General features: G+C 31.8%; 1 pseudogene; it reads left to right on the top strand.

Annotated features, from left to right (window-relative positions):
- The first annotated feature begins 4716 nt into the window (after positions 1 to 4716).
- Positions 4717 to 10054, top strand: LOC123885734 (annotated as a pseudogene).
- The last annotated feature ends 1593 nt before the right edge of the window (positions 10055 to 11647 follow it).

The raw sequence follows: 11647 nt of genomic DNA, 5'->3' as shown, positions 1-11647 counted from the left end.
AGGTGTTTGTTTAATGGAAAATTTCATTTTAAACATTTTTGGGTTTGTCTTATAAATTTTAAGTTTTGGATCAAATTGAAAATCTGAAAAATAGAAACCAAGTTGAAATTTTTGAAAATTCAAAGGACCAAGTTGAAATTTTTAGGCAGTCAATTTCAAAATTTTGAAACATTTAAGGGCCAGTTTGTAATTTTTTGAAAATCTATAAGGATCAATTTAAATTTTATGAAACATATTGGAGGAAGATATTTTAAATCCCTAACTTTTAAGTGTCATTTGAAATTTTTTAAATTTAACTTGAGCAAAATACTTCATAAATGGTTGTTATTGTATGTCGGTTCATATCCTACTTTCTCTTAATTTTATTATATACTAGTATAACTGACCCGTGCAATGCACGGGTTAATTTTCATTGAAAAATATTAAAATATTAATAATAATATTTTGTGATTTATTAATTAACAAAATTTATTTGATATATTCAATGTAATTTATCTAAATATGAAAAATGATACAGATTTTAGAGATTTTAAAGGGGAAGGGCGGGAAGGGCGGAATGGTCTGACGAAGAGTGAAACTCATCCACTCTCCGTTTCCGATCGACGTGTTATTTTCTCCCTTGTAGCCATCTTCACTGGTCTTTACTACAATGCAAGGATCTCATGAACATAACAAATTGAATAAATAAATTCTATATTATTTTTCAGATGAAGATCAACCTCCCTGTGACCATATTTTTAAATGATTCTCTTGTTTAGAAAATAAAATTGAGAAGAGTGTTAATAACATTTTCTTAATATATTCTATATATAGTGGTGAGACTCACATGAGTGTCACTCACTTAAAGAGCGAGCTGAGCAATTGAAAGTGTTAAAAAAAATAGTGTTTCTGGCCTTCTTTATTCATAAACATGTTCATATGGTTTTTTTGTCAAGTAACAGATGTGGAAACTTTGTACTATATAATAGTAAACACTACAAATAATGTGGATCTACACATTTTTTTGAACATCAAAAGAAAGAATTCTATAAATTGCAGAAAAAAGCACTAAATTATTTATTTCTTTTTCTGTTTTCACAGCCAGTTTAATTTGATTCGGGGTTAATTCTGGTATCAAGTGATTTATTTGATTGATATACAACATATGAATATTCAAATGCATTTTGACATGTATTAACATCTAATGTATTACAATAATTACTATAATACAGTTAAGCATATTCCCTATTTTTATTGCACTAATATTATATGAAATTTGAATTTTAATAGGATGATCTTATTCATAGAAAGTTTAAATATGGTCAATGCATAAATAAGTCATTATATTGAATTGAATAAATATAATTGTTAAAAAGTTATTAGAGTAAAGACATAATTTCTTCTGATATAAAAAAAAAAGACACAATTCCTTCAATAAAGGATCCAATTTAGTCATCATGAAAAAGTTAAACCATCTTTTTAGTCTATGTCAAGGTTTTAAATTGTGGTTGCGGTCATGGATGTGGTTGCGGTTATTGCGAATGCGGTCATTATGGTCGCTGCAACGCGCAATGCGGCTATTGCGGCGTGAAATCATTTTGACATTTCACAAGCTATATAAAATGAAACTACTATGTAACTATATTATTTATTCATCATTGCATAGTCTTAGTTTATTCCATAAACACTAATTTGAATGTGCTTAAAATACACGGTTGAGAGATGGTTAAAAGTAAGATTTTTCATTAGATTTGACACAAATTATGATTTAAAGGTCATAAATTTTATTTTTTTGTGAGAAAATTTGAACCAACATCGTCAAAAATGTCTGATGCGGCTTCTGATGCGGTTGTGGTGCGGTTACGATGCGGCTGTACACGTGAATATTGTGTTGTAATTTTTGTCTCTAACATGCAAAGATCAAAAATATTTGCAAGGATCATGAATCTGCAATATACAATGAAAACAATTATAATCAACAAAAAAAATTACAATCAACAAAACAAAATTATCTATATTAAGGACATATGCATTGTAAATAGTCTAATCTGCGTAGAAAATAAATTCATAAATAAGTGCTCAATAAATTCATAAATAAGTGCTCATAGTATTTTATTGGTCATAGAGATGTATAAAAATAGTAGTACAAAAATAAGCCAACAATGAAGCAGATGAAAATGAAATATACTACTCACACAAAATAGACGAATAGAGAAAGAGAGTACCTTTAAATATTAGCTGAAACAAAAACAAAAAAAAGTGTACAAAAATGGTTAGAGTAGAACAATATAAACGTGAAAATAAGTAAGTGAACAGGAAAAAAAAAGTGTGCTATACCTTTTAAAAAAAATGGAAGAAAAACAAAATGTGATAAATAATGGTGAAAACTATACCTATATATTGATCCCAGGCACTAAAACGTTTTTGCTGTTAAATGATATTAATCATGATTAGAATTTTCTTTTAATAAGTCAATGAGGATTTTCTCAAAATAAAAAAACTTAATTAATGTCAATAAAGAGCATAATTACTATTCACACAAAAATTTTGCTACAAAAATAATAATAATAATACGTGATTGACACTAATAATATATTAATGAATTAATATGTAATATAATGAATCAAATGATTTGAATATATCCTGATTTAATTGAAGAACATTAAATTCGATTTATAAACAATAATTGAGAAATGATTGAATTTCCAAATTAGTCAAAGATTCTAAGTAAAATGATATCATCATGTATTAGAGAAATTGCAAAGGCCTTCATAGTTAGCCACATAAGAATTGAAGAAATATTAGAATGCCACATAAGACATGGATCAATGAAATGGTGCCACATAGGAATAAGACCATGAGAGAGAAACTCCTAAACATATAAATAATAGATTACTACTATTTTTGGCCCCCGGTACGATAACTTTCTGGATCCGTCCCTGCTCCCTTCAATAATATTTTTAGTAGTTCCTACCACCAGTCAGGCTCGATCACAATGCATGTATCGGGTGCGGGGCCTCAAAAATTTGCGGCAAATTTTAGGGCCTCAAAAAATTTGAACCCCCTATAATAATAATAATAGGAGAGGGATCAAATTACATCGGTGTAATTTTAAAATAATTACACTCATTAACAACCCTTGATTTTATTTTGATCTAGTGGCTATTAATGAGTCACTTATAAAATCATAACATTCTATATTAATAAATTAAAAGATCTCTTTTTTTCTCTCACCCTCCTTTTCTTTCCTTTTTGGTTTTTATTACGCCTTCTTTACAATACAAAATTACAAAGTCATCAACTCGGAATTTAGTTTAATAGTTAACGACATTATTCTTCTTATGTCATCTTCTTATGTAAACTTTGAGGTTAAGTTTGTTAGGAGACAAGCGAATTTGGTTGCTCATACTCTTGCTAGGGCGGCCAATGTTTGGGCTAGTTTCCATAGATTTGAGATTATTCCCTTATGTATTGAACATTTATTAGTTAATGATATGAATTAAGTTTGTTCGGTTAAAAAAAAATTACAAAGTCATATTTGTCGCTACTGTTCTCAACATCCTCTTTTATTTTATTTTTTTGAAAATCAAACCAAAAATACTAGTATTGTCTGTATAGCAATCAACACACATGAAGCAACAAAAAAAAAAAATAGCAATCAGCACAATGAAACAAAAATTACATAGACAAAATTCTACAAACTCTGTAGTACGTAACATTGTAGTATTATGATTATCTAGGATTAATTCCAGAAAAATAAAACTTCCATCGAAAAGAAGCAAATGAAAGACTTCCATAAAAACTCTCGTAGATTCGAGAATGAGATTTTCATCCTGTACATGTCAAATCATATATAGCAAACTCTAGTATTTTCCCCAAGTAGTCCCAAACAATGTTTCCATTGTAATGACGAATTCCAAATTTTGCCAACATAGTACTATAAATTCTATAAAACAATAAATGAAATAATGCCTAGGAAATATCCACGAGTCATTTCAATTTAAAGTCCTTGCATAAAAACCTGCAAAATAAAATCAAGTTAGTGATGCTTGTAGTAAGTTGCAAGAAAGGGCTTTCGGCAGATTGGCGGAATATGGCGGCACAATAATAAAAATCAAAAAGGAAAGAAAAAGAGGGTAAGAGAAAAAAGGAGATTTTTTAATTTATTAATATAGAATGTTGTAATTTTATAAATGATTCATTAATAGCCACTAGATCAAAATAAAATCAAGGGTTGTTAATGAGTGTAATTATTTTAAAATTACATCGGTGTAATTTGATTTCTCCCATGATAATAATAATAATAATTATATATTATAAATTTTTAAAAAGTATCAAATGCACATCAATAAATTAGTAGTAGATTTTTTTTTAACAATAAATTAGTGGTAGATAGTACTCAAGATCACTTAGATGAGATGATCAGATGACACAAATCTCTGCTAGATTAACCAAAATCCTGAATTTGATATCAACCTACACAACAACAAAAATTAATAGTACCAGTAGATTGTGAGTTTGTGACGGTTGTGTGTGAAAAGTCCTAAGTTCACATGTATTCTCAATTTTGTTTGGACTACGATTTTAAAGTCATATAACCACCGTCCACTGACCATCGTTGTTCACGTGTGGACGTCGATTTTTCTATTAATCACTATCACTTCACACACTGTACACTCAGAATCGAGGGCCCATACTGTTACACTACACCCGCCTCACACCAGATCCTTATCCCTTCTTCCATACATATATATAGCTCGAAAAATTTATTGCAAGAATGCGATAAAATCGGTGAAACTCTGTGAAAATGAACCTCAAGGAAGAAGAAGGTAAGTTTCTGTTAGAAACAAAAATTATCTGTTTGAAAAAATGCTGAAAAATTGCTTCCAATTGCGCTGTGTTTGGTTTTCTCATTTTGTGTTTTTTCGGTTCAATTTTGATTATGAATTTGTGTAATAAATATTTATTTTGTTGAATTTTGTTTGGTTTGTGTTATTTTTTGCAGTATTAGAGTTTCTTGGATGCGTTCCGCTACTACAAAGGTTACCTAACTCGTCTATAAGGAAGATTTCAGAACTTTTGGTTGTTAAACACTATGGTATATTTTCAATTTATCAAATTCATGTTTTTTTTTTTTTTTTTTTTTTTTTTTTTTTTTTTGTATTATAGTTTCATTGAAATTATGAAAAAATTGTATATGGTTATATGAATTTGCAGTTAAGTGAATTCTTAGGTTTTGATTTGTTTAATGTTTTGGCCTATGAAGCACGGACACTTCTCAGATTAGGTGTGTCCCGGTGTTGGACATAAATCGGTGTCCGACACCAACACTTATGATTACATTGAATTATGTCAAATTTCTCAGATTATTATCGTTGTTGACGTATCTGTGTCCGTGCTTCACTAGGAAAAAAATTTGAGTTTAGTTAAAAGTGAGTTTAAGGTCAAATGCTTAATATTTGAATATGTTCGCATGAAAGTGAGTTGAATAATAAATTTGAGTGTAAAAATCATGTTTGGAGGCGAAAGCTACAAGTTAGAATCTCTATTTTATCAAAAAAATAAAATAGAATCGGTTCTAGAGGAAAAATCAATTATAGTCAAGAACCCTCAGAGATAAGAAAATCAGTTTTGCATATGTTTGATTTCGCGGTGAATTGACAATTTATAGCTTTTCACATAAACATGTCTCAGGACACGAAAATGGATAAGTAGGCATGCAAGGAAATATAAGCTTTAAGTCCTACAATTGCTTTTAGCTTTTCCAAAAGTTAATCGTAAGCTTTGCGTTCATCCAAATGAGTACCTAATGTTGTGGAGACCTATAATGCACAACTGTATTTGTGAATAGGAATTCATGCAATGAATTATCTGAAAATATGCTCTGAAAATTGTTCTTAAACTTTTCATTAAGACACTAGTATTTAACATTTAGAATTGTAACAATCGATTGGAGAATACAAGCATTGACATTTTCAATTCTCAATCGATGGATTCTTTTTGTAGAGCGAGGGGAGTATGTTGCTCGTGAAGATGAACCAGGAGATGGCACTTACTTCATATGGGATGGAGAGGTATTTTAATATCTTCATATCATAGACCTTACAAAAACTAAAACCAAAACCCAAACCAAATTGCATTGAATTACTTTGGGATTAGTGTAGTACAACTTTGGTCCGACCCTGCACTAATCTAGAGGCTAATAAAATGACAATGAGCTGCATTTACTTAGCATTTCATTTAGCCAATTTTTCGCTAAAAATCTAGCTTCATTGCTTGTAGGCTGAGGTTGTTGGATCTGTTAGTGCCAATGATGAAAATCGTCCAGAGTTCCAGTTGAATAAATATGACTATTTTGGTTGTGGTAGTAAACTTCTTCTTATGCCTCAAATTACACTTTATTGTTTAAGTATTTTTCTCTCATTCCATAGGTTGTATGCTAGTTTGTTCCATTGTGGTTTGGTTATTCCTAATTATTTTCTTTTTCTGCACTATTAAGTTTATCAATAAGGTCATTATTTTCTAACTCACGCAGTCTTCTACTCTTTTAGAAAGCACAAGTCTTTCTGGAACGTGGTTGCGTAAAATTAGTAGGAAGACGGTTGGCTAGTTTTGATTGTCGATTTGTCATAATTTCTCTAATGCTTCACTTTCTGTACTCTACTATTTATTGCTATCACTAAAAGTAGGACTTTGCCACCATAATTCTATGTTTTCCCTCTTTTAACCTGTTTGTGGTTAAACTGTCTTTCATTTTCCAAGTATAACCATTTTCTTGTGCATAAAGCTGTAATTTTTTTTCTTCTCAATTTATGTTGTCACTAGAGATGTTTTGTGGGGTAATATCTGAGAATAATGTGAACGTGCAATTTTCAGGTTTGTCAAATACAGTCCACAACGCAGATGTTGTTGCTTTATCTAAGGTTCCCCTTTAGTTTCTTTTCCTACTGCTTTCTAATTTCAAAGTATAATGTATAAAAACCTGAGATACACTCAAGTGAAATGAATTATTTACTGCTATGGTGACTTTTGTTGTTTGCTGTGGCAGCTAACATGCTTAGTACTGCCCCGTGAGCACTTGGCACTGCTATGGCCAAAGTCTATATGGAGTGCAGAAAAACGTCCTGAGAGACGCTCAGCTGTGGAGAATATATTGCAATTAGAACCTTTAAAGGTCTCTTATTATATATTAATTTGAATTTGAATTATTGATTTCTTCTGGTTGAAGTGTGTTAGAATGCCTTGAGGATATCTCTTGATATCGTGATTATATCTTAGAATAGTTTACAGTTTCAAAAAAAAAATAAAAACTTAGAATAATAGTTTAGAATATCTTTGATGATCTCACATGAATAGGTTCCATATTTTTTGTTTATTTTCATGATATTTTTTTTTAATGAAGCTGAATAGTTTTCTATTGATATAATAAATAGAACTTAGCACTTTATCTTCTTTATCACACTCATCATGCTTCTATATATAAGTGAATATTATTATTCAGAATCTTTATTCTCTCTTTTCCTTCTTCCTATCTAAACACTTATTTTCAGGAAAGTGTTTGTACAATAAGGCTTTTATGGACTGATTATTCGAACTAGAAAATTAATTATATATTCTTCTATATGAGAAACTGTGCCCACTTACGATGCTTATTCTCGTTTCAACATACTTGGATGCTTACACTTACAGGTGACTCATTGAAAATAGATGCTCACATGCATATGATGAAAACTAAGATAAGTGGGGGAAGGACAGGAATGATGATACAGATATCTAAATATCATTGAATATGGATAGATATATGATTACCACTTGAAAAGGATAAATAGAAACAGTCAGATGTGTTTTTCCCTGGTTTATCTTCGATAGAAAGTAGCACCATAGTATATCAGCACATAATTGTTTATCTTTATTAGTAAGTAGTAGAATGCTTAACCTTGGTTTCACCTTACAGCTTTTTGTTATTCTCTTTGGAAGGTAGATACCTTTCAAGGAATCACTCCTCCAGATGCTCCAAATTTTGGAAAGGTGTTTGGGGGACAGCTGGTTGGACAGGTATGATAAAACTGCATTATTTTCTTCCTATTATAGCAGGCTGCTCATGTTTGTTGTAGCTCTTTTGTATAGATTTCTTACAAGATAATATCTAACATGCAGGCACTAGCCGCAGCATCAAAATCTGTTGACTGTCTTAAGTTACTTCATAGTATGCATGCCTATTTTCTTCGTATAGGAGACTTAAACAGTAAGCATGTCAAATCACTTGACTTTGACGACAACGATATGCTTTGGAAATAATTCCCTTTCTATTTATTTTTATTTTTTACTTCTCGCATGATGAGATGTGATGCTATTATTCATGCGTAAACTAAGAAAAATGAAACTATATTGCTATGCTTTGGAATTAATTTCCCTTTCTAAGCTATGTTCAAGAATATTTTTTATGTTGTTTTCTTGTTGACTTTATCTTGAGAATAGATTCTAAAGTTTCTGTCATTTAAGATAATTAACTATCATGCAAAATACTCTTTATAATCTTAAAATCTATGTATACATCCTACTATTGTCGCACTTAAACTACATTATCTGTGCTTCTAGTTCATTTGTTTGTTTTGGCAGAGAATAATAAACAGAATAGACATACTAAAAACAATTATTTTCCAGTGCCTATTATATATCAAGTCCATCGTCTCCGCGACGGAAAGAACTTTGCTACACGGAAAGTGGATGCAATGCAAAAAGGAAATGTCATATTCACTTTGCTGGCTTCATTTCAGGTAATATATTCTTCACTAAAAAGAATCTAAGTTTTTGCAAAATATTTTAGTTTAGGAATAATTAGCCATCTTCCAGCTTGATGCTTTACACACTTGTACATGTACTAGGTATTAAAACATGTAATGATCATTTGGTTAAAATATCTGAGATAATGCACCTAGTTGACATCCCTGACACTCTAAGGCAGGCTATTCTTTTAATTGATGATAAAAAAAAATCTGGAATCAAAAGCTATCAAGCGGCTGATAGTGAATGACAAGGATGACATGGTGGCAGAGAAGACATGCTGAAAAGTTGACACAACAGAGAACTGGCCTGAGAAAAGATCGCATAAAAATCTAAGCAAAGAAGCTCTTGAAATATACCTCAGAAAATGGGATCCACAAGCAGACACTATAGAAGAGCAGCAGGTGAACCAGGATGAGTTGCTTCACTTAGCTGGATTCTTTGCAAGAAAACACGCTGGAAGAATTTCTGGCGAGTGGCGGCACGTAGCTAGACTCAATAAAACAATATGATAATGGTGGTGTTGGCGGTGACTGATGATGCCTATGAGAAGGGTCAACCAAATAAGAGACGTGTCGCCAAAAACTTGAATAGCCGGAAAATTCCCAGCAGTGACTCTGGTCTGATGCATGTGGCTGCAGTAGATCTCAGTTGTGATCTGCAGAAACAGAAAGAGATGACAAAATGGGAAGCTCATGGAAAAGAAATGCAGGATTTATGGTTTTCAAATATTATTATATGACTAAAAATTTAAATTCACATATAAACAAAAAAATAATTTAAATTCACTTGCTGATAGAATAATGTGAAAATTTTGGTTCAAATATTATTATATGACTAACAAATGTTATTTTAACACATGAGCTTTTGCTCTAGTGGAGGAATTATGTTCTAAATTCAAGAGCACGTTTATGATTGTTGTTTCTCTAATCCAGAGAGAAGAATCAGCGTTTGACCACCAGGAAGTAGCCATGCCATCTGTCGCTGCACCAGAAATGGCAAGATACAAGCTGATATTCATTACAAATTTTTGTTGTTGTGGCTGTCAGATTATTAATATATTTTATTGATTTGCTACTTATAGCTTCTGCCATTAGAAGAGCTACGGGAGAGACGTCTAACCGACCCTCGGCTACCAATGTAAGATTTTTTGTTAGGAATTTTTTATTGCTGCATAGTTGCAATTTACCTATATATCTGTTTTCATCTTTGTTTCTATATAGTTGTGTTTGCAAGCTATTAAACCATCTGGCAATCTCCAATTTATATCAAAACGCATCTTTCTGGTCAATACAAAGGCTTCTCATAAAATTACAGTGTTCTGTTCATTAAGAATTTGGGTTACATGAAAGAGGAAACCTGCATCCTTTTCACCAATCCATCCTTTTCGTTAATAAAAATTTGAACCCGGGACCTCCAAGTCGAAGTAGGTCGTGCTCAATCATCACGGTGTCTCCTTGGGGAAAACCATAAGAACTTTAATCTGTGGAGAGTTAATTTTCTAAGCATTATGTATCTAAGAATTTTTCTGGCTCCCTCTTTTTCCTACAAATAACTGCACAATTTTATTAAGTTTCAATTAATGATGACTGATAAAACAATAGATGATAGTGGAAGGCAAAAACACCCCAGTAAATAACCTTCTTAACAGCTTCAACTACAGTTGCTGGACTACTTCTGTTTCACTTTCTATTTTCTTTTTTTGTAATTCAATTGATCGTACTGCATTTCCATCTGTTTCTTTCTACTTTTAGGAACTATAACTGCCATCATGTATGTTCCAGGGTCTAGTTAAAGGATTTTCAATTCCTATTCTTTTTTCTTTTTTTTTTGCCTAAGCGGCTAAGCCAAAATAGTATCCAATTTGAGATTTGCCGAAGTTTTTGGTTGGTTTAATCTCATAAGCTTCCATCTGCTATGCTTGGGCCTTTTTCTTTGGGCCATGAGGTTTGGCGTTTTTTTTTTTTTTTGTTTTCCTGATTTTTAGCTTCATATAGACAAGGGCATGTAAGGATAATGAATTCAAGGGTGTAAGAACATTGTTTGGTTATGGATTTTGTGGGTAATGGAAACATGCTCTAAGAACATATAGTCTGGCTTTTGGTTTTGGCAGTCTAACATTTTTTTAAGGATGGTAATTGAAATGCCAAGTGCTAGTAAGTAATAATTAAATTGAGATTTGGATCTGATTCCAGAGTTCTTGCATCATTGAGATTTGGATCTGTTTACTTTTGAAGAATAAATTTCCTCTAATCCTGAAAAGAGTTTTATAGTCTTAATAACAGTGTAGACTGCAAAATTGTTTTCTGATTAAAGTCTGTAATAAAAATATAGAAAACATCTCTCCAGCAAAATTGTGTTAAGTGACAGTGATGAAGAAGATGTGAACATTGAAGTCACTTCAGCAGGAAGAAAGGAAGCGGAGAGTCCTGATATTAATATTTGGCATTGTTCGGGTATTTGTGTTAGTGGAACAAGAAGGTCTGTTTCATTGTCTGCACTCAAACGCTGGAGTGAATCTGAATTCGATTCCTCATCTTCTCACTTAGAGTTCAAGGTATGGAAGACATGTGAGAGCGAAAGAGAGGCAATGTCTTTGAGGGATACACTTAAGCTCAGCCAAGATGATCCCATGCCTACACTCCTTGAAGAATCAAACTCTGATTGTCAGACCTTAAATCCAGCAAACTCTGGCTTGCCTCAACCAAGTAACATTATATCCGATGCTGATGTAGAGTGCAGAAATCAGAGTGCTAACATGGCTTCCGATCAGACAGTAAAGGAATGGCAAAGCGTTTCGGTTTCTGTTCCTGTTAAGGCGACTATCAATGATATTATTGTGTTAAGTGACAGTGATGAAGAAGATGTGAACATTGAAGTCACT

Source organism: Trifolium pratense, linkage group LG5, assembly GCF_020283565.1.
Source record: "Trifolium pratense cultivar HEN17-A07 linkage group LG5, ARS_RC_1.1, whole genome shotgun sequence".
Classification (NCBI taxonomy): Eukaryota; Viridiplantae; Streptophyta; class Magnoliopsida; order Fabales; family Fabaceae; genus Trifolium; species Trifolium pratense.
Note: the sequence above shows the minus strand (reverse complement) of the source record. Positions and strands in the feature narration are given on the sequence as shown.